This window comes from Ursus arctos, unplaced genomic scaffold (assembly GCF_023065955.2).
Source record: "Ursus arctos isolate Adak ecotype North America unplaced genomic scaffold, UrsArc2.0 scaffold_23, whole genome shotgun sequence".
Classification (NCBI taxonomy): domain Eukaryota; kingdom Metazoa; phylum Chordata; class Mammalia; order Carnivora; family Ursidae; genus Ursus; species Ursus arctos.
In genome coordinates, this window is record NW_026622908.1 from 48,410,586 (window position 1) to 48,432,010 (window position 21,425).

The 21,425-nt window shown below is 52.9% G+C and overlaps 1 long non-coding RNA gene across 1 annotated transcript; it reads left to right on the plus strand.

Moving 5' to 3' along the window:
* Positions 1-8,265: 8,265 nt before the first annotated feature.
* On the plus strand, positions 8,266-13,156 carry LOC130544673 (uncharacterized). Its single transcript, XR_008961138.1, has 2 exons — positions 8,266-8,650; positions 12,839-13,156. It is a non-coding gene; the product is annotated as an uncharacterized LOC130544673 (long non-coding RNA).
* Positions 13,157-21,425: the final 8,269 nt, after the last annotated feature.

A 21,425-nucleotide genomic window follows, 5' to 3' on the forward strand; every position in this document is an offset into this window, starting at 1 on the left:
GGGATCCTTGGCTCTCTTTGGGGTTGAGGGACCGAGGGATTAGGCAGCAATCCCGTGACAGGTCCTCTGGGAGGATCCCCCTCTTTCTCAGCTCGCTCCTTGCCCTTCTGGCACCCCTCCCGGAGGTCGCATTTTGCCCAGGCGGCCACCAGGTGGCGTCGCAGGTTCATGCGTAGCTGGAGGAGTCTGGGGGGGGGGGCACCTCCTTTTTCAAAGGGGCGAGATGGGGTAGGGGCGGGTGCCCAGCTGAGGATAAGGGTCTGCACCCTGCGGGCAGCCGAGGGGGCCTGCACCATCGGAGTGCGTGGCTCCGGTGGTGTGTTGGGAGAGGGCAGCACGTTTCTTGGGGCGCTGGGGGCGGTGCTCGCCTTAAGACCCTGGGGTGGGGTGGGGGGCTCCGGCTGGGGTGAGGTTGTCCAGAGGGCTCCTAGGGAGACTCAAGTGCGCTGTCATCCCGGACCCCTCCAGGCTGCAGGAGGGGGCTGAGAACCGAAAGGGGCTCCGAGAGGGGACTCCCTGGGGTGGGGGCAGGCCCCGGGGCTGGGGTGGGCTCCGGAGCCTGCCGGCAGGGCCAGGACTGACCCTGGGGACTGGGGTGGTGTTGAGGTTGCCACATGCCATCCTCGCTGATGTAGGAAAGATGTTAGGGTTAGAAGCTCACAGCCAAGAAGGAATTCTTGAGACGTCGTTGGTGCTAAAACGTGGTTTTATTAAGGCACAGGGACAGGACCCACGGGCAGAAGAGCTGCAGGGAGGTCCTGAGGAGGGGACCATTATATACCTTCAAGTTGGGAGGGGGTCAGGGTTAGGGAAAGTCTCCCAGGATCCTGGGGGGCTAGCTATTGTTCGCAAAGTTCATTTATTACTGTTCAGGACAAACTCAGTCATGACCCTTCAGATGTATATGGGGGGTCATATCCCTGGGGCATGATCACTAACGTGTATCTGGGGGAGTAGAGATAGAGCAGGGTTCTTTCTTAAATATTTAATTTCGTTATTTGACATAGAGTGTGCAGTGGTGCGCACGTGAGCAGGGTGGGGGGTGTGTGTGATGTGGTGGCAGAGGGAGAAGCAGACGCCCCACTGAGCAGGGAGCCGGATGTGGGGCCCAATCCCAGGACCCTGAGATCACAGCCTGAGCCAAAGGCAGACACCTAACCAACTGAGCCACCCAGGAGCCCTAAAGGAAGTTTTCAAAGGAATTTTTAAACTTTCAGGTAGACTTATAGGGAACTGGGGTGGAGGGGTGGGGTCTGGCTAGGATTTCCTTTTGCCCTAAGTATTAACATCCGGGCAGCTGAGTCCCTAGGACAAGGTCACTCTGCCTGTTTCAAGGTCTTGTCAATGGGCTGTAGGTAGTAAGGAAATTTAATAATTTTTCTTCTGCCTTTGTTTCCCAGATCATTCCCCACTTCACCGTTTCCCTGAAGTGGCAGGTGCACTCCCGTGGGGGCACTTGGGATGGGTCTGGGCATCATTGGCCCAGGAGGCCCAGGATGTGGCCCTAGTGTGAGGGGCGCTGGCTTAGGGGTCAGATGAGCCCCGCTGTCTGAAGAGTTTCACGTGAGAGAAACTGAAAGCCATGCGACGCAAGGGGTCTGGGTTTGTGCGTGCAGGGAAGCAGGTCCACAGGGACGCATCTCTGCAGAGGCCTGTGACCGCTGCTGGCGCAGAGAGCCCAGCTTAGAATAGCAGCCATAGTGGGGGCCCCATATGTCCCTCTCAAGTCTGAGCCTCGGGTAGACTGTCCCCTGAGTGTCCGCAGTGGGAGGGCAGCTCCCTCAAACTTGCTCTGCACCTTACACTCCTGAGTTGCCCAACGGGACAGAGGCCCCTAGACCCGCCCCTATAGAGAGACTTGAGCGGGAGACCCTGAGTCTCTAGGCGCCAGCTGGAGAGAAGCACTTGGAGAAACTGTTCGTGGCTCATTCCCTAGTTCCAGACCACCCTTTTGAGGACATTTTCTTCCTAAACAGCCTTGGAGGGTGGAGACAGTGTCGCTTTCTGGAGCAGAGGGTAGGTGTGTCTCTTGTCCAGTACAATGACACTAATACCTCTTTGGGGGCAGGGGTCGCACCCAGGACAGAAACATCAGGTTCTCTCCATCCAGGTGTCCTCTCTGGGAACCCTCGGTTTGCGCAGCTGTCATCTGGCTCTCTACGGGCCTTCAGTGGACGGTGACATATGGCTGCTGCTCTTGCTACGGGAAGTGAACTGACTTGCTATGGGAAGTGAACTGACTTGTCTCTGACCCAGGCGCCTGCGTCTTCTGACACCGGCAGGCTCATTGGCCAGCTTGGAAGTGGGTGAAATCTCAGACCCTTTAGTTCTTCACGGAAGAATTCTCCAAATCTCCAAATTCTCCAAAGAGGTAAACTCAGAGCCCTTCCTCCTGCAGTTTTGCTGCAGTCACCCTAAAAGCCACTCCCCACAACCCCTTGCTAGCCTTTGTCCTCTTCAACCAGTCAGACCTTATGCCAACTCCATGGACAACCGGCTGCCCCTGCTCGAGATGGGGCCAGACTTTCCTCACAAAACCAGCTCTTGGGTACCCTCCTAGGGCTGCTGGTGGTGGGAGCCTTTGCTTCCTAGCACCCTGACGTGGGCAAGAACAGTCCGTTCCTTAGATTAACATTACCTTGTATTCTGGGGGGCGCCTGGGTAGCGCAGTCGTTAAGCGTCTGCCTTCGGCTCAGGGCGTGATCCCGGCATTCTGGGATCGAGTCCCACATCAGGCTCTTCCACTATGAGCCTGCTTCTTCCTCTCCCACTCCCCCTGCTTGTGTTCCCTCTCTCGCTGGCTGTCTCTCTGTCAAATAAATAAATAAAATCTTTAAAAAAACAAAAACAAAAAAACATTACCTTGTATTCTGGGCCCAGTTCCCTTTCCATCCCGTTTTCCACCCGTGTTATCCTTTACCATCCTATTGTTGATGCAAAGTGAACAAACCCTTTAGAATCTCTCTGAGAGGTGTGCCTGGGTGGCTCGGTCGGTGAAGTGTCTGCCCTTGGCTTGGGTCATGATCCCGGGGTCCTGGGATCAGGGTCCTGGGATTGAGCCCCATGTAGGGCTCCCTGCTCAGCGGGGAGCCTGCTTCTCCATCTGCCTCTGCCCCTCCCCCTGCTTGTGCTCGCTCAGCTCTCTCTTTTCTCTCTGTCTGAAATAAATAAATAAAATCTTAAAAAAAACAAACAAAGAAATGGTGTTTAAAAAAAAAGAATCTCTACAAGAAAGAAAGTGTTATTCCAACCGCAGTTAGGACAACTGCCTGGGAAACATGACTTCACAGGGAAGGAAGAATGAACAGTTTTACAGGGTTATATGCTCTTTCATATCTTGTAAAAATGCAGGAAGATTATAGGTTAGCATCTGGGGTTAGGGTTATAATGAGGAGTGCAGGGCGTACCAGCATTAATAGGTATCTCAAGGTCGACATGATTTTCCTGTAGGCCACTCATTCCCAAGGCATGCTTGCAGGGCAGGCCCTAAATCAGGCTTTTGGTTTGAACAAAGTTTGTGTACAGTCCTGCTGACTTAGAAATCTGAAGTGGCTTCCCTTGTATGTCGGGCCTTTAGAGAGTTTTTTCTCTCATTATCCAGAACACTGAAATAAAAGTTAACTTTTAAATCAAAGGAAAGCATAAAAAAGCTCTGATGTATAGTAACAGCATTCGAAATGCCCCAATTTGAATATAAACCTTTTTGAGACGCCTGGGGGACTCCGTCGGTGAAGTGTCTGCCTTCAGCTCAGGTCATGATCCTGGGATCGAATCCCGCATCGGGCTCCCTGCTCAGCGGGGAGCCTGCTTCTCCCTCTGCCCCTCCCCCTGCTTGTGCTCACGCTGTTTCTCAAATAAATAAAAAAATAAAATATTTTTTAAAAATGTTATTGAATATAAACCCATTTCCAATATCCAGTATCCAAGAGAAATTATTATTTGGGAATTAATCCTTTCCGTCAGTAAGCTAAGCCTCAAAGAGATTGAACTAAAATTCCTAAGTTGGAGTCCAAAACGGTTCAAGTACTAGGAATGAAAACAACCCCAGCCTCAGGGAGAAACAGAACTTAGTCCCTAAAAACAAGGGATTCCATTGCTTTGTTTCCTTGCTGTTTCTGATTAACAGCCCAAGCGATTTCCCGGCTGGGTTGGGTTCCTGCCCTGAGAACCTGCCCAGACACTGGAAACCTTGTTCCGCGGGCTTCCAGCTGCAAGTCTGCAGTGAGCCTTGGGTACTGGCTCCCAGCCTGAGGCTTTGCTTCAACCATCACAAAGGTCGGTGGACTGTTTGAGTTTAAATCTTTCTCCCCCGTCTCTGTGGCTCTGCTCATCTGAGGCCTGGGGAGGGGAGAGGAGGGGAGAGGAGATGAAGGGAAGGGAGGGCAGGAGAGGGAGGGGAGGGATGGTGGGGAGAGGAAGGGAAGGGTAGCTGTGAGTCCTTTAGCACTCCTTGGGATGGCATTATTCAGCTTCAACCAGCACACCCAGAGTCTCTCTCTCCTTTAAAAGGTCACAAGGAGGGGCGTGGGGGTGGCTCAGCTCATGATCCCAGGGTCCTGGGATGGAGGAGCCTGGGGCTCTCTCTGCCTGCCGCTCCCCCTACTTGTGTTCTCTTTCTCTCTCTCTGACAAATAAATAAATACAAATCTTAAAAAAAAAATAAATATAAATCAAAGGGTACAAGGATAAGTAGGATTTTCACATCACCAGGCCTGCACCCACACAATGTAGGAAACATTCTCCACTTCCCAGAGGTCTTCCTTGGGGGAAAACCCAGGGCTCTCCAGGAGCAGAGAGTGGGGGCATCCCAGGGAGAACAGGGACAGAGAAGGAAACCCCATGCTTGGTTCAGGTGATGAAACAGCAGAGACTCTTTGTAGAGAGCAAGATGGAGTCACTCATGTCAAGCAGGGACCTGTGAGCAGTTAGAGGCTCACTGCAGCTATGAGACCAGCGCCCGCAGACGACCCCCAGAACTGATACCCTGAAGAGGTAAACTGCCCAGAGCAGGCCCAGGCCAGGAGGCCCCAGAAGAGGGAAAGTTACTAACAATAAGCTAGAGGTAACCAGAAGCCCTAGCGGGAGCAAGAGACAGACAGCCTTTTCTGCTCCTGTAAACCGGCTTTCCGCCACGGGCTCCCTGCACCGCTGGTCCCGCGGAGAGCAGCCCCGGCTCCACCAGGTCCATCCCACCTACCGCAGTCAGCGCAGCCCTCGGAGCCTGGCCGCCTGCGTTCCCTGTAAGAGCCCTGCAATCCCGGTCCCCGGACCCAGGATTGGCGCAGGAGCTCATCTGGGTCCGTCGGCGTCAAATAAACCCGAGCCCTCCTCCTTGTCCGAGTGTCCCTTGGTCTGTCGCCGGCCTGATTCTTACTTTTCCGCAACAACCGGCAGAAGCAGAGGGTGTGCAGCGAACCGCCGGGACCCTCAGACGGGACTCCCTGAGCGCTTCTGAAAGCCAAGGCTCCCCCGAGGGTTTCCGAGCTCGTGGCGTCCAGGGCGCGGACACGAGCGACCCCGCGGAGGCCTGGGTCAGCTGCCACCGCAGACCCGCTCTGCTTGGGGTGTCTCCCCACCCCCGCGTTAGTCTGTGGCGTGGCTGCGCGTGTGCGTCCGCGTGACAAACCGCGTGGACCCCGCGGGGAGCCCGCACTGCGTCTGGAGAGCTGAGCCTGCGGCGTGGCTGGGCGCCCGGACGCCCGCGCGCAGAGGCCAGGACCGACCCTGCCCGGGCCCCAGGCTGTCCCCCGGGCTGCCCCCCGGGCCGTCCACCGGGCTGTACTGGGCCGTCCCCCGGGCCGTCCACCGGGCTGTCCCCCGGGCTGTCCCCTGGGCGGTCCACCGGGCTGTACCGGGCCGTCCCCCCGGCCGTCCACCGGGCTGTCCCCCGGGCTGCCCCCCGGGCTGCCCCCCGGGCCGTCCACCGGGCTGTACTGGGCCGTCCCCCGGGCCGTCCACCGGGCCGTCCCCCGGGCTGTCCCCTGGGCTGTACCGGGCCGTCCCCGGGGCCGTCCACCGGGCTGTCCCCTGGGCTGTCCCCTGGGCCGTCCACCGGGCTGTACCGGGCTGTCCCCTGGGCCGTCCACCGGGCTGTACCGGGCCGTCCCCCGGGCCGTCCACCGGGCTGTCCCCCGGGCTGTCCCCTGGGCCGTCCACCGGGCTGTACCGGGCCGTCCCCGGGGCCGTCCACCGGGCTGTCCCCTGGGCTGTCCCCTGGGCCGTCCACCGGGCTGTACCGGGCTGTCCCCCGGGCCGTCCCCCGGGCCGTCCACCGGGCTGTCCCCCGGGCTGTCCCCTGGGCCGTCCACCGGGCTGTACTGGGCTGTCCCCTGGGCCGTCCGCCGGGCTGTCCACCGGGCTGTCCCCCGGGCCGTCCACATGGCCGTGTACCGGACCGTCCACCGGGCTGTCCCCCGGGCTGTCCACCGGGCTGTCCCCTGGGCCGTCCACATGGCCGTGTAACGGGCTGTCCACCGGGCTGTCCCCTGGGCCGTCCACATGGCCGTGTAACGGGCTGTCCACCGGGCTGTCCCCCGGGCTGTCCACCGGGCTGTCCCCCGCCGCGGTTTGCGCGGACGTTGCCAGGAGGCCGCAGGAAAGCCTCCCCTCCGCTCCCAGCCGACCCCCAGGGCCGCCGCAGGTCCTCGCGCAGGGGTGGACGGGGCTTACAGACAGCGGTGGGTGACAGCATCCGACCGGAATCGGGGCGGAGGGGCCGCAGCTCTGAAAAGAGCAGGGCTGGCAGGGTTAGAGAGGCCAGCACCGAGCAGGGACGATAAGGAGCCGCGTGCACGTCAGTCCCTGAAACGGCGGCTGTTTCACCAGCAGAACGAGCTTGTTTAGGGAGAGGCAGGCAGTCGGCCGGGCGAGCCGCGGTGGGCCGCAGGCAGGGGGAGCCGAGAGGGGAGGCTGTTGGAGCCGCGGGTTGGGGGCACCGGAGCCGGCCGGGGGCTTCTCAGCGGCCACGGGTGCCGGGCCGGGCGTGGCTGCTGGGCCAGAGACACCTTGCCTTTTCCAACCGGCAACGAGGGAGCCGTCCGTGTGAAAGCTGACCTCTTGTCAGGACCGCCACGTGGGGCCACAGCGTGAGGGGGGGGGCGTGAGCGCTCTCCCTCCTGGGCTTCCTGGCTCCGTTTTGTTTTATTTAATTAAAAAAATTAAAAAAAATTTTTTTATTATATTATGTTAGTCACCGTACAGCACATCCCTGGTTTCTGATGTAAAGTTCGATGATTCATTAGTTGCGTGTAACACCCAGTGTGCCATGCTAATCTTTTAAAAAGATTTTGTTTCTGTATTTGACAGAGAGCACGAGCAGGGGGAGGGGCAGCGGGAGAAGCAGGCCGCGGGGCAGGGGCCTGAGGCAGGACTCCATTCCGGGACCCTGAGGTCCTGACCCAGCGTCGCCGACTGCACCACCCAGGCTCTCCGGTCTCCGTTTTAAATGAGGTTTCCTTCATTTATTTTCACATTTCCCCGTTTCGATCAAGATCTTTCCTGAAAGCACTGCTGATCACGTCTACATTTAGTGGGTTCGTCCTTCTGCGCCAGGAAGGACCTCTCCTGGTCGTCTTGTCCCAGGTCAGAGGGAGAGTGCCCAGGTTGGAAATGGAGGCCACATTTGAGTAAGGAGGAAGGGCAGGAGGGAGAACCCTCCGGCACCCCCACCTACTGTCCGTGGAGATTGTCTCCATGCACAGAGACAGCATCACCCTGGTACCAGACAGAGAACTGGTTCCCAGCTCAGTCAGGCTCAGTGGCTTGTGGCTCGAAAATCAAGACTGGAGAGAGAAGTGATGGGGGAAAGGAAGGGTTGCTTTATTCTGGAAGCTGGCAACCTGGAAAAAAGGGTGAACTCAAGTCCCAAAGACCCTTTTCCTTGTCCAGGTGAAGGCAAGGTGGGGGAGGGAGAGGGGAGGGGGGCTGCAGGAGGAGCAGGTGGGGGGGGGGAGTCAGATGTGGGTGTGACCCTGAACAGACTTGCTGGCATCTGGGACAGCTGTTTTCAGATGCAGTCAGGCCTCGTCTTCTGGGGGAGTCTGGTCCTTCACTCCGCGAGGCCAGTGGTCTGCAAATCTCAAGGAAAGTAGGGTAGTTCTGCTACAGACTAAGAACTTCGGTCAGCAAGAAGGAGCACATGAGCTCGAAGCCAGTCAGCCCCTAGACCCGTAAGAGCGCTGTTAGAGCCCTGGTTGCAGAGTGAACAGGCAGCCCGTACAAAGTTCAAAAACAATTATGCAAAGCAGAATTAAGAGTCACGCAACAACTCCAGCTGGTAGGACGCTCTGAGGTGGGAGCCCCAGCCTGAAGGCAGGCAGCTCAACAGACGGAGGTGGGGGCATCACAGTGTGCTCCTTCCCTGACCTGGGGTGAGTGGATTTCTACTTCTCCAGAGGCATCTATCCATGTGCAACAGGTGGTGTTGCCATCACACAAACCCCTCGTGGTTCAGCAAGTGGAGAATCAAGGCGATGCAGCCGTCCCAAACTACCGTGGCTGGCGGGTCTGCTGGTGTTCGCCGGGCTGCACGGCTCTGGCTGTGGAGCCAGCCGAGGCTCCTAGTGTCACGGAGAGACTTCCGATCCTGCATCTCAGCCTTATTCCAGCCCCAGAAGAAAGACGCTCCCTCTGGAGGCAAACCCAGAGTCAGGTAGGCCTCCAGGGAGGCGGTTATGGTGGCTCACTGGGGTAAACCGATGGGAAGCTTCTGATGTGTTATGGCTGTTAACAGGGACAGTGAAATGTCACAGTAGGGATTGACCTCCGACTTGCCAGCTATTTAAATATTAATATGTCCCAGGGAAATGCCATCCACCGCAAACAAAACAAAGCCAGATGGAGGCTAGAGGACTCCAGCTAGGATTTGGTTATTGATACATTCATTAGCCACAATTTCCTGATTGATCCTTTCAAGCCATGGATCAGAGGAGTCTCGATGACACTCTGTGAGGCCATCTCTTCCTCAAGGGGTCTTTTCTAAAAACCTTGCAAAGAGGTGTAAACTCACTTGTATTTCTCTTGGTCATGGGGAGAGAGATCTCATTTTTTTTTCTTTTTTTTGAGAGAGAGAGAGATCGCATTTAGATAAGGAAAGAACGTGGGGGTTGAAGACTGTTGATTGGCAAAGATGGAGGGAGCTGGCTGAGCCGCACAGGTGTGACTGGGGAAAAGCTGGAACAAGGTGTGGGAATACATGGGCATAGCCTCGCCTCTAGGTAACATCCATGGGCTCACAGGGATAATCAGCAGGGGCCTTTGGAACCAAAGATAAATTAGTTGCAGACACTGTGAACAGATCGGAGTTTCTGGTGACAGATCCAACAGTAAGAAAGGTTTTCCATTTTTGCAATAGATTGGAAAATGAGGGTAGGGGCACTGTCTTCTCAAGAAAAAGAGAGAGAAAGTAAGACAAGGAGCCGAAGCAAGAAAGGGCATGTGGGCCTGGCTGGGTCGTCTTAGGGAAGCTGTCCTGTCAGGTGTCCTCTGCTTTGGTTCTGGGAAGTCTTGACTTTTGGGTCGTCAGGTGCAGGGCCAGGCAGGGCTGGGTGGTTTCTTCAGATGGGGTCCTGAGACTCTGTTCCCTGGAGATCCACTGGCAGCACAACGGTTGGTTAACAGCAGCTGCTGGGGCCTTTCCAGTGAGGTGAAGAGAGTCTCCGAGGAGGTGTCTTTGCCAGTAGACGGATCTCTGGGTTTCAAGATGTGATGCTTAAGGTCTTCATCTCTGTGAAAAGATGACTTTCTCGGGGCGCCTGGGTGGCACAGCGGTTAAGCATCTGCCTTCGGCTCAGGGCGTGATCCCGGCGTTATGGGATCGAGCCCCACATCAGGCTCCTCCGCTATGAGCCTGCTTCTTCCTCTCCCACTCCCCCTGCTTGTGTTCCCTCTCTCGCTGGCTGTCTCTATCTCTGTCGAATAAATAAATAAAATCTTTAAAAAAAAAAAAGATGACTTTCTCAAAGCCTGGTTATTTCTTTTTCCTTTTTCTTTTCTTTCTTTCTTTTTAAAAAAGAATTTATTTATTTATTTACTTGAGAGAGAGAGAGTGAGAGCGTGCACGGGTGTGAGCAAGGGGAGGGACGGGGGAGAGAGAAAGGCAGAGAATCTCAGGCAGAGTCCACACTGAGCACAGAGCTCAACATGGGGCTCGATCTCATGACCCTGAGATCATGACCTGAGCCGAAATCAGGAGTCAGACGCTTGACCGACTGAGCCACCGAGGTGCCCCAAGCATGGTTATTTCGAATAGAAGCAGCGAGGCCCGTACAATATTAAAGTATATTTCCCATGGGGCGCCTGGGTAGCGCAGTCGTTAAAGCGTCTGCCTTTGGCTCAGGGCGTGATCCCGGCGTTCTGGGATCGAGTCCCACATCGGGTTCCTCTGCTGGGAGCCTGCTTCTTCCTCTCTCACTCCCGCTGTGTTCCCTCTCTCCCTGGCTGTCTCTCTGTCACATAAATAAATAAAATCTTAAAAAAAAAAAGTATGTCTCCCTTTCTTAGCTATGAGTCGGAAGAAGTAGGAGTCAGGTGCACTGCGCTTCCTGTGGTATCTCGAAGGGTGAGTCTCTGAGCTCCCAAAGGGATACACCTGAGATTCCAGACCTGTGACAGTGCCCGTGGCCGGGGTGTGTGAAGGCTATGAATTTTGCCAACTGAGTCTAAATGGTGCCGTTGGTGTGTCTGATTAGCTCTGAGGTTTGAGGTTGGTACGCACAGGAAAGTGTTGTTAGACTGATGGTCAAAGTGCCTGACCGGTGTGTGTGTTCCCCGGGAATCATGAGGTTCAAAGGTTGGAGGTGGCAGGTAGGAATGACCCTTCCCGTGGGGCCTTAGCCATGGAGCCAGTGGCCCACTGACAAGGACAATAGATTGTTGCATGTGTGCAACTGAGTGAGTATATTGCCACGAGAAAAAGTACTCAAGAGTCTCTGAATTCCGGAGGGATCAGGTAGGGAGAAAAAGTAATCACTTTATATTTCACAAAGATTTTACTGAATGGCTCTTTGTCGTGGATAGCTTAGAGAAACAGTGTCCTTAAATGCGGTTCGACGGTGGACTTCTGGAGCCCTCAGAGACCTGTCCTCCGCAGCACTTGCCAGGGCCTGTTCCGGAATTTCTCTCCAGATGCGGCAATGTGCAAAAGCATCACGGGGAAACACTAGGGTCTTTAGATGACAAAAGGCTTAAATGCCCATCTTCATGTATCTGATGAGACCTCACTGTGATGGAGTTGACAAGAGGGTTTCCTTATTTCTGTGACAGACATTTTAAAATTATGACTGGTGTTAAATCAGGACAGGTCAGATTTCCAGAAATTTCACATAATTTCTGGAACATGGATAGCATATACCTATACAGACATAGAGTAAAGAAGGCTTAGCATGTTTCTTATTTGACAACGCTTCCCGTGTAATTTAACATATCAAATAAGCCGAATTAGTTTAAAATATCCTTTATATAAGGATAGAGAACAAATCTTAAGATATTTCAGGGACCCTCCGTAAAACTCAAAATTATTTTAAGTTCAAAAAGACTTTACCCAGAATTCGAATTTTGGAAAGTTTGTCAAAAAGATAAAAAGATTTTCAAATACTCAGTCAAATAGGATCACAGGTTGTTGTGAAACAGTATTTGGTTATCCCTTTAACCAAAGTGACAAAGTCTTCACAGGCAAGCACAGAAGGTTACGTAGTTCTTCGCAAAACTTAACTCTTCTTGTCGAGAGGACGAACTTTCCTTTAGCGAGCAAAGGCCTGACAGACGTGGGAGATTGTTTTGGCAAAGCATAGATTCCTTGTTTTCTGGGCAAATCATTTGGAAAAATAAAGGAAACCCTTTCACGATCTCTTCCCAGGAGCAGACCAATGTCCTTTCAGCAGAAGGAAGAAAATTAGGTCCCGGTTTTATGCACACACACCACAGATGCGAAAGCTTGGTGTTCAAACCCTGAGAACAACTTCATTCAGTTTCTTCCAGCTCATCACACATAAAATTCCTCCCACAAAATTCCTTCTCCACAGACCTTCTAAAACTTTCTCTGTTAGTTTGTTCCCTGTTCTCTTTCCCTTTCTGAAGTAACCAGCTTTACTTTAGGTCAAAATTACTTTCATTTCCCTCCACAAAGTGTATTTCCTAATGCCTTCTTTTACCAAAAATACACATCCCGCTTTCCTTGCATATGGAGATATTTCCTCTATTTCTAGCAGTCTTAATTAGATGTTAATTAGAATGTTTAATCTTTAGAAACCCTAATTTCTAGTGAAAACTGGGAATGAGCAATTGAGACACTACGATTCTGTAGACCGGTGAGTTTGTGGACGTACTTCGCAGTACCCTGTCCTTTCCCTGCCGTTTCCAGCGTGGCTCACGCTCGCGCACAGCCCCAGTCAATAGCTTCGGCTGCTCTGGAACATGGGACCCAAAAATGGATAAGCCTATGTTCAGTAAGCAACGCTTCAGTATTTTATTTCATTTGGAAATGATTTAGATATTCAGTGAGCACCCATCGTTCAACTTAGCAAAACTTTAAGGCTTCAGGCTACCGAACAGGTTTGGGGAAATTACTTAAAGATTCACCGAGAACCTTTTACCCCACTTCCATCTATTTAATTCACTTGTTCTTCTCAACACTCATGTCTAGATACCTATGGAAATTCACTCACACCAAGTTATTTTTCTTGTTGACAAATGTTGTAACGTGCGTTTATCTGACCGATAAGCCCGAGGACAGTGAAAGGTGTCCGTCTGCATTATATTCAGTGTTGACTGTTCAACAGGGAAACTGAGGGGCCCTGAAAAACTGCTTCTTTCCTCCTTCTCCCACTTCTGTTCTTGCTAGGACCTGCACGCTGGTCCTATACCTGCCTTCTCGCACAGGTAACGTATGTCCTCCTTGTAAATGTGAAGGGTTAGTGATTTCTTCGGAGACGTCCAGCACAACAGATGACATCCAAAGACTGACCAGGAGAGGTCCTCATGGATGCTTTCCAAGACCACCGGTTCCAGACACTTTGACGCCAAGAGCCCTGGCTCGAGCGCATAAGATTTAAGGAGGACACCGGAGCACTTGTCCTTGCTCTGACCAGTTCCCAGATGCCCGAGAAGACATGTGCACCAGACCACCATCCTCAATAAAAACCAAGACCCCAAGCAAAAATGAGACTTATTCTCCTTTCATTTCAGAGTCTCCCGAACGCTCTGTCCTATCTACATCCTCTGTCTTCAACAAACTCTGCTGTCATTTCCTCGCAGTTCTCATTTGATTTCCATCCTGCATGAAGCCGAAGACCTTCTTGGCTGGTCCTGTGAGGCTCCCCCGTCTGGGTCCTCGGATCAGCCAACCTGCATCAAAAGTAAAGTTTTCAGAAAAAGGAAGTTCCATAGAGAGAAAGAACAGATCACCTGCAAGGGAACAAGAACCACAGGTACCAGATTTCTCAGCATATCATATAAGGAGACTACAAGGTGTTATTTTAATTTATTTTTTTATTCGAACAAGAGAGCAAGAGAGAGCAAGTGAGAACAAGCAGGGGGAGTGGCAGAGGGAGAGGGAGAAGCAGACTCCACGCTGAGCAACCCAGGACCCCGAGATCATGACCTGAGCTGAAGGCAGAGGCTTAACCAACTGAGCCACCCAGGTGCCCCATATAAGGTGTCATTTTAAAGAATTGAAAGAAAGAAATCTGGAATTTAACACCCAGACAAATTGTCATTCCACTCTAACAGCATAAGAAAGATATTTCCAGAAATACGCAGAACACCTACATTGAAAACTTTCTTGGATGAGGAACTGAAAGAGAAGAAAAACTCAGGAAAATCTGTGAGCTGTCATAGAAGTAAGAGGACCAAATGCCTTTGCAAAGTCTGTGTTAGGGATGAACAACCATCCACAGAAACGTAAGCGCAAGGGAGCAGAGTGAAGGAAAGTCGACCATATAAACCTCAAATAGAATTCTGAGCAATGCCCCTGGGTAGGAGGGGAACAACTGGGACATGAGAGTGAATGATGCCGGGACCTCGACACTCGCCCAGTGCGGGCAATGAGCAGTGGCGAACCGGCCCAGAGGGCACCCGTCACAGACTCGGCCACCATGTGCTGTGTGTCCACTGCTCACAGCAGCTCTGGGCACAAAGTAGGTGCTCAGTAAGTACTTGCTGAATAAAGACCCGAATAGAACCTCTTATAAAAGTTCCAAAATAAAAAATGATTCATCCCACGAAAATCAGCAAAAAAGGGGAAAAAACCAAAAAAGTAAATAGTAAATATGAAAAATATGACAGAAATAACTCCTGATAGAATTATCACAGTGAGTGTGAACTAACAGACAGAGGTCCAGCAGGAGATGCAAGTTAAGAAAAGATCCAGGGACAGCTGGGGCTCAGTTGGTCAAGCGTCTAACTCTTGATTTTGGCTCAGGTCATGATCTCGGTGTTCTGAGGTCGAGCCCCGCGTCAGGCTCTGCGTGGAGTCTGCCTGACATTCCCTGTCTCCCTCTTCCTCTGCCCCTCCTCCCACTGTGCACGCGCTCTCTCTCTCTCTCTCAAATAAATAAATAAATAAATAAATAAATAAAATCTTTAAAAAAAAAAGATCCAGAAATATGGAGAAATTACAATGTCCGAAATTCGATTTAGGTAATTTCAGGTGTATTCCAGGGTCATCAGGACCCTCTCTGGGGGAAATATCATCCCAGGGCTGAAATTAGCTGGGCTAGAGACCCCAAGAGACAAGAAAACGTGGCAGAGGGTTGGCAGGAAAAGGCCGACAGAAACTCTGGGCCCTGGATTCCCCAGATGATAGACCGGCTCTGCTCCCCAAGGTCTTGGAGACAAACGGGCATAAACGTAAGCGTGCTAGCGGGGCGTGGAAAGCCGTAGAAAGTGCAGATCTGGAAAGGAGCAAGCTAGAAGTTCTACAACTGCCAAAAGCAGTAAAATCACAATGAAGAATAATAGAGATCAGACAAAGTAGAGACACTATTAGAATTAGGAAGAGAGTCTGGGGAGGTTTCTGGGTCAAAGTTCACGTACAAATGTTGCTTGTGTGTCTGTGGCACACACGGACCGCGTGTCCTCCTCCGGTGGATCGGTGGATCGTGGGCTAGTCCCAGGTGTCCATCCCCCACCCCCACCAGGGGGCTGGGCCGAGGGGCTGGCGGTCACTGCAGCCATTGCCGCAGACGGCCTCGCACACACGCTCTGGTGAGCAGCACACCGTGGGTGTGACATTGGCCAGTTCCAAGACCGTGGTCTCCGTGAGACTCTGACACGGCTCTAAGAACAGGCCCCTGCAGGGGTGCCTGGCTGGCGCGGTTGGTAGAGCGTATGCCCGAGAGCCTGTGAGAGAGGAGCTGTCCCCTCTCGGGGCAGCCGACCAGAGCGATGGAGGAGCCCAGCCCAGGCCAAGTGAGGCTACTGCAGGTCAGCTAATGGTCCCAGAGGCCTCACAAATTCTTGAGCAAGAATAGATGCTTATCTCTGTGCCCCACGGAGGGTGTGTGGCTGCTTGTTGTACAACCTTGCTGTGACAGCACATAATTCGTCATCCGGGACACACAAACTACAGCCACGAGGAGACAGCACGTGCAGTCCTGGCGTGGCTCTGCCGGAGCCCGGGGCCCCCGGGGCTGCTGTGGGGGTGTGTGCCGCAGCAGCCACTGTGGGAACAGCCCGAGCTGGCCCGCGGAAGCGGGAGAACTTACACCCTTTGACGAGGGAGCGGAAGGCAAGCTGAGAACAAAGCACAGGCTGACTCCCACCAGGTGGGGTCTGTGAGCCGGTCCTCAGGCACTTCCGGCCGCCCAGGACCCAAGGGAAGGAAAAATCAGACGGTTCACTGACAGAGATCACAGCCCTGCAGGACAGCAGTCTCCCTCAGCTTACAAATGTCTCAGCGATTTACAAGAAAAAAGCATTTCTATCAATAGCCTAACTTCCAGAGACCCACAGACTCAGTTTCCTGGAGCCTTAACACCACCTTCCCCTCCGTAGTGTTGAGGGAAACAGAGGCAGAAGGCAATGTAAATAAAATGAAATTTCTTTACAAGAGGCAGAGTATGGCGTTCCTCCAGGAGACTCCCAACTGTCTTCTTGTTAGTGCCTTGCCAGAGGGAAAACAGCTTTAGCTAAACAAGAGCCCGGCCTCCAGGACCCTGAGGGTCCTCTTTAGCATATGACGGTCCTTTTGGAAACCTCCCTTGTCCTCACCTCCCCCTACTCCCAAGTAGATAATCAATCCCCCCTCACAACCCCAATGCAGCTCTTTCCGCCCAGAAGGCCTGTCCCCGTGCTTAAATAAAATCACCTTTTTGCACCAAAGATGTCTCAAGAATTCTTTTTTTTTTTTTTTAAGATTTTATTTATTTATTTGACAGAGAGAGAGACAGCCAGCGAGAGAGGGAACACAAGCAGGGGGAGTGGGAGAGGGAGAAGCAGGCTCCCAGCGGAGGAGCCTGATGTGGGGCTCGATCCCAGAACGCCGGGATCACGCCCTGAGCCGAAGGCAGACGCTCAACGACTGCGCCACCCAGGCGCCCCTCAAGAATTCTTTCTTGGCCTTTGGCTCCGGACCCCAGCGCCACTCCAAAAGCGCATCCCCTCGACCTAGCACGCGGCAACAGGAACGCCAAGTCACAGGCAGGGGGTGCCTGCTCACAGCCAGAGCAACAGCCAGACACTGCCGGCCACACTGACCATCAGCAGGACCGGGGAGCTGTGGCGGATGGAAATGAGAATAAAGGGACTGAAGCCGCACACGGGCGAGGCTCGTGAATGCGACACCCTGTGAAGGGAGGTGTGCACCAAGGAACGCAGACAGCAAGGTCTCATTTGCGTAAGTTCAAACACGCAAAATTAAACCACAGTGTTCAGGTTTAGCCTGAACTCACTTAGGTTCAGTGTAACCCACACTTGGGGGTTAAAACTTGGCTGAAAAGCAAGGATGGGCTCCCCATAGAAGTTGGAGAGCAGTGGCCTTTGTGGGGTGGGAAGGGTGGTTACTGGAAGGGGTTGGCGGGCACCTCCTGGGGCATCAGCAACGCACGGCTCCCGTTGGGTGGTAGTGTCGTAGGGTGTCTGCATTCTAGCCACTCCTTGGGCACCCTTTCATGCACTTTGCTGAACATTTGCTAAATGTCACAATAGGGAAAGGTGAACAGAGTATGAGCCCAACAGCCCAGACTCTGAATATCTCAGGCAACGACCGGAAGAAATGCTGGGAAGGACTTGTGTTTCTGAAGCCCCCCAGTTCTGCCCAGAAAAGATCTGGGGAACATGTGAGACCAAGGTTAAAATCTCCAAGGGGCGGGAGAGAAGCTGAGGGCCGGCAGAGGCCTGCGGACGACTGCCACAGGGCAGGTGTGTCAGTTAGGGTGGGCTGGACGAGGCTGTGCAACACGGATCCCGCAAATACCTCTATCCCGCCCTTGCTGCACTCTCGCAGAGTCTACCCAGAGATAGTGTCGGATCCCACAGCTGGGGTGCTCAGTCCTGTAAGACAGTCCCCATCCCCACTTCAGATGCTGTCACGAGCTTGGCTGTCACTGGTGATTCTAAGGGACCACCACAAATTGGAGGCTCTGACCCCCTCCTCAGGTTCTTTTAAGTTACTAGAGCGACTTACAGAACTCAGGCAAACACTTCCTGTGGTTATCAGCATGTTAAAGGATGTGACAAAGGACGTGGACCCACAGCCAGATGAAGAGACACACCTGGCGAGGTCTCACACAAAGTGGCCTCTGTGCTCGTGGAGCTGGTAGCACAGGGCAGTGTTCTGGTCCCCCAAGCATGGAAGATCTCTGAAAAGAAAAAGGACCAGAAAACTGTCCTCTTGGGTTTTTATGGAGGCTTCATTATATAGTCATGATTGACTAAGTCTTTGGCCATTGGCTGATCCAGGCTCTGGGGATGGTTGGAGGTTCCACCCCTCCAATCCCACGGTTGGTTCTCCTGGACACCCTTGGGTGGGTCCAGGAGTCACCTTCACTATAATGAGAACCTGGGTCACCTTGAGTTCTCAGGAACTGTGGATGAAGACCAGATATGTCTGAGAAATATCTGCTTCTTATAAATCATGATACTGTGGTCCTTCCTCCACATACCACACGGTGGGTGTTTCTCCTGGGCTTCCTCACTGCTTGTACTAGTCTGGGTTCCCCAGAGAAGTAGAATCAATGGACACACACAAAGAGAACAGAGTCCAAAGAGTTGGCTCACCTGGTTGTGGAGGCTCGGGGTGTCCTCCAGCCTGAGTCTGAGTCCTAAGGCAGGAGAAGGCCAACATCCCAACTCAAAGACAGGGGGGCAGAGGGAATTCTCCCTTTCTCCACCTTTGTGTTCGATTCAGGCCTCCAACAGATTGGACGAGGCCCCGTGACACTGGGGAGGCCACCCCGCTTCACTGAGTCCAACGATTGACACGTCAGTCACACCCAGAAACACCCTCACGACGCATCCAGGACAATGTTTGACATCTGGGCCCTGTGGCCCAGTGAAGTTGCACAGAGGCCTTACCTCACACTACTTTACATGGGTCACTCTTTCCAGCCCCGAAGAATAGTTTCCTTGTTGTCTGCCACCCGGCTGGAGGCCAACGCCACACTTTCAGTCTTCGGTGATGGCAGTCCTTCCCTGTGTCATCCAGGGACGGTGAGACTGAGCTGTGGTAACGAACAGTCCCAAATCTCAAGGACTTCCAAGAAAGCCTTGTTTCCTGCTCACGCTACCACTCCAATGTGGGTCCACACGGGCAGTGCGGTCCATGAGTTGCCCTCAGGGACCTAGGGCGGGATCCCCAACATGTGCTTCTGTGCGCACCCCAGGGGAAGTGGTGAATCACAGGATCTCGGTTGCCTGGAAGAGATGCCCTTCACGTGCCACCCTGGTGAGCAGCAGCGGGTCCAGGTCACGACTAGCTTCAGGCAGGTGCACGCTAAGGCCACGCGCTGCAGAGAGAGCCGGCATCCTGGCCAACAGCACGGACGACCGGCAGAGTCAAGTCCATGGAGTCCCAGGGAACCGACAGGTTTATGGAGGAGAGAGGGGTGCTCTCGGGGGTGGTACTCCCGCACCTCCAGGCTCCAGGGCTGGGTGGTGGGTGTGCAAGAGAACAGAGCCTCCCCGCGCAGCTCTTGAAGAACACTTTCCACCCTCCAGGTCTTCTCTCACATCTGCCCCAGTTTTCTGTGGTCATCTGGGCCTCTAAGCTCTGGCTCCCCAGCTGTTCCTAAGGCATACTGTCCAACTGCAGCTCCAAAAGGGACTTCTCGACATCCAGATGGCCAACAGACACATGAAAGAATACTCCACATCAGTCAGCAACAGGGAAACACGAATCACAATGAGACACCATCGCCCACCTGTCAGAATGGCTACAATTAACAAGTCAGGACACGACAGATGGTGGCGAGGATGCGGAGAAAAGGGAACCCTGGAGGGCCACGGGGGGGCTCAGTTGGTGAAGCATCTGCCTTCGGCTCAGGTCATGATTGCAGGGTCCTGGGATCGAGCCCCACGTTGGGCTCCTGCTCAGTGGAGAGCCTGCTTCTGCCTCTCCCCCCAGCTCATGCACAGGCGAGTTCTCTCTCTCTCTCTGTCTTAAGTAAATAAAATATTAAAAAAAAAAAAAAGAAAGAAAGGGGATCACTCCTACACTCTTGGTAGGAATGCAAGCTGGTGCAGCCACTCTGGAAAACAGTATGGAGGGTCCTCAAAAAGTTGAAAATAGAGCTACCCTATAACCCAGCAATTGCACTACTGGGTATTGACCCCAAAGATACAAATGTAATGATCTGAAGGGGCCCCTGCACCCCAATGTTCACAGCAGCAATGTCCACAATAGCCAAACTATGGAAAGAGCCCAGATGTCCATCGAGAGATGAGTGGACAGACAAGATGTGGTGTATATACACAACGGAATACTACTCAGCCATCAAAAAACGAAATCTTACCATTTGCAATGACATGGATGGAACTAGAGGGTATTATGCTCAGTGAAATAAGTCAATGAGAGAAAGACAATGATCATATGATCTCACTCCTCTGTGGAATTTAAGAAATGAAACAAAGGAGCACAGGGGAAGGGAGGGAAAAATAAAACAAGGCGAAATCAGAGAGGGAGACAAACATAAGAGACTCTAAGTCATAGGAAACAAACGGAGGGTGGCTGGAGGGGAGGGGGTGGGGGCACGGGAAACTGGGTGATGGGCATTGAGGAGGGCACACGGTGGAATGAGCACTGGGTGTTGTATGAGACTGATGAATCACAGGCCTGTACCTTTGAAACCAGTAATACATCATATGTCAATTAATTGAATTTAAATGAACAAATGTTTTAAAAAAAAAAGGCACTTCCTGTGAAGCCGCAGTCAGCACCCCTGCAGCAGCGGCTGGGGAAGGAAGGGGTGATGGCCAGGAAAATACCTTACTCTGAGCTCGCCCCGGGCCTCCAGGGAGAGAGGGACCTACTCAAGGGTTGTTTCAGATCCCTCGTGTGGGACATGAATGCTAGCTGCTCCTTATTTCTTTGTAAAGGGAAACTCTATTTCCTACTTGTCTGGCCAGTTAATGACCCCTTTTCCTCAAACTGCTAATTCATCAAGTTCCAGCACGTGGGCTTCACAAGAGGAAGAGACATCTTATGTCCCGGACGTTTGAAACATCTGGCTTGATAGAGTGTTGATTTGAGTAGGTTCACGGAAATATCAGTCTTATTTTCCTGTGCAATTAAAAAGTTTGGTAAGTTTTCACAACTGTTACCGAGTGTTTTGTTCCCCCCGATTATCTGGCCTTGGAAATTCATTAGAAGAAGTCTTGCAAAACTCCTCAGACTTTCAATAGACAGAGCAGGTCTTGATGTAAGCAACCTTCCAAGGCGATCTGACCAAGAGCTGCTGGGGGACAGCACAGGCAGCTGTGTGACCCCTGCTGCCTGGACAGACACCCAGCAGGGCCAGAGGCAGACACGGAGGGAGACCCTGCTCCATTCGTGAAGGGGCCGAGATGTATAGGGATTGGTAAGAGTGGGTCTCCCCAAGACACCCTCCTCTTGATACCTGGCTCGATGCCGCCTTACCAGGTTCCTGATGCTGTGCATGGGTGGGGCACAGCCGCTGCGGCCTGCAGATCACCCCAGCCGCCACTTTAGTAGAGTGTCGGCCACAAATCCTATTTTATTTTATTTATTTCATTTATTTAATTTTATTTTGTAGTTTTTATTTAAATTCCAATTAGTTAACATACGGTGTGGTATGAGCTTCAGGTGTACAATATGGTGATTCAAGAGTTCCATATATCACCCGGGGCTCATCACGGCCAGCGCCCTCCCTGACTCCCTTCACCTATCTCCCCCACCCCTGCCCACCTCCTCTCTGGTGACCATGAGTGTGCTCTCTAGAGTTAAGGAAGAGTCTGTTTCTTGGTTTGTCTTT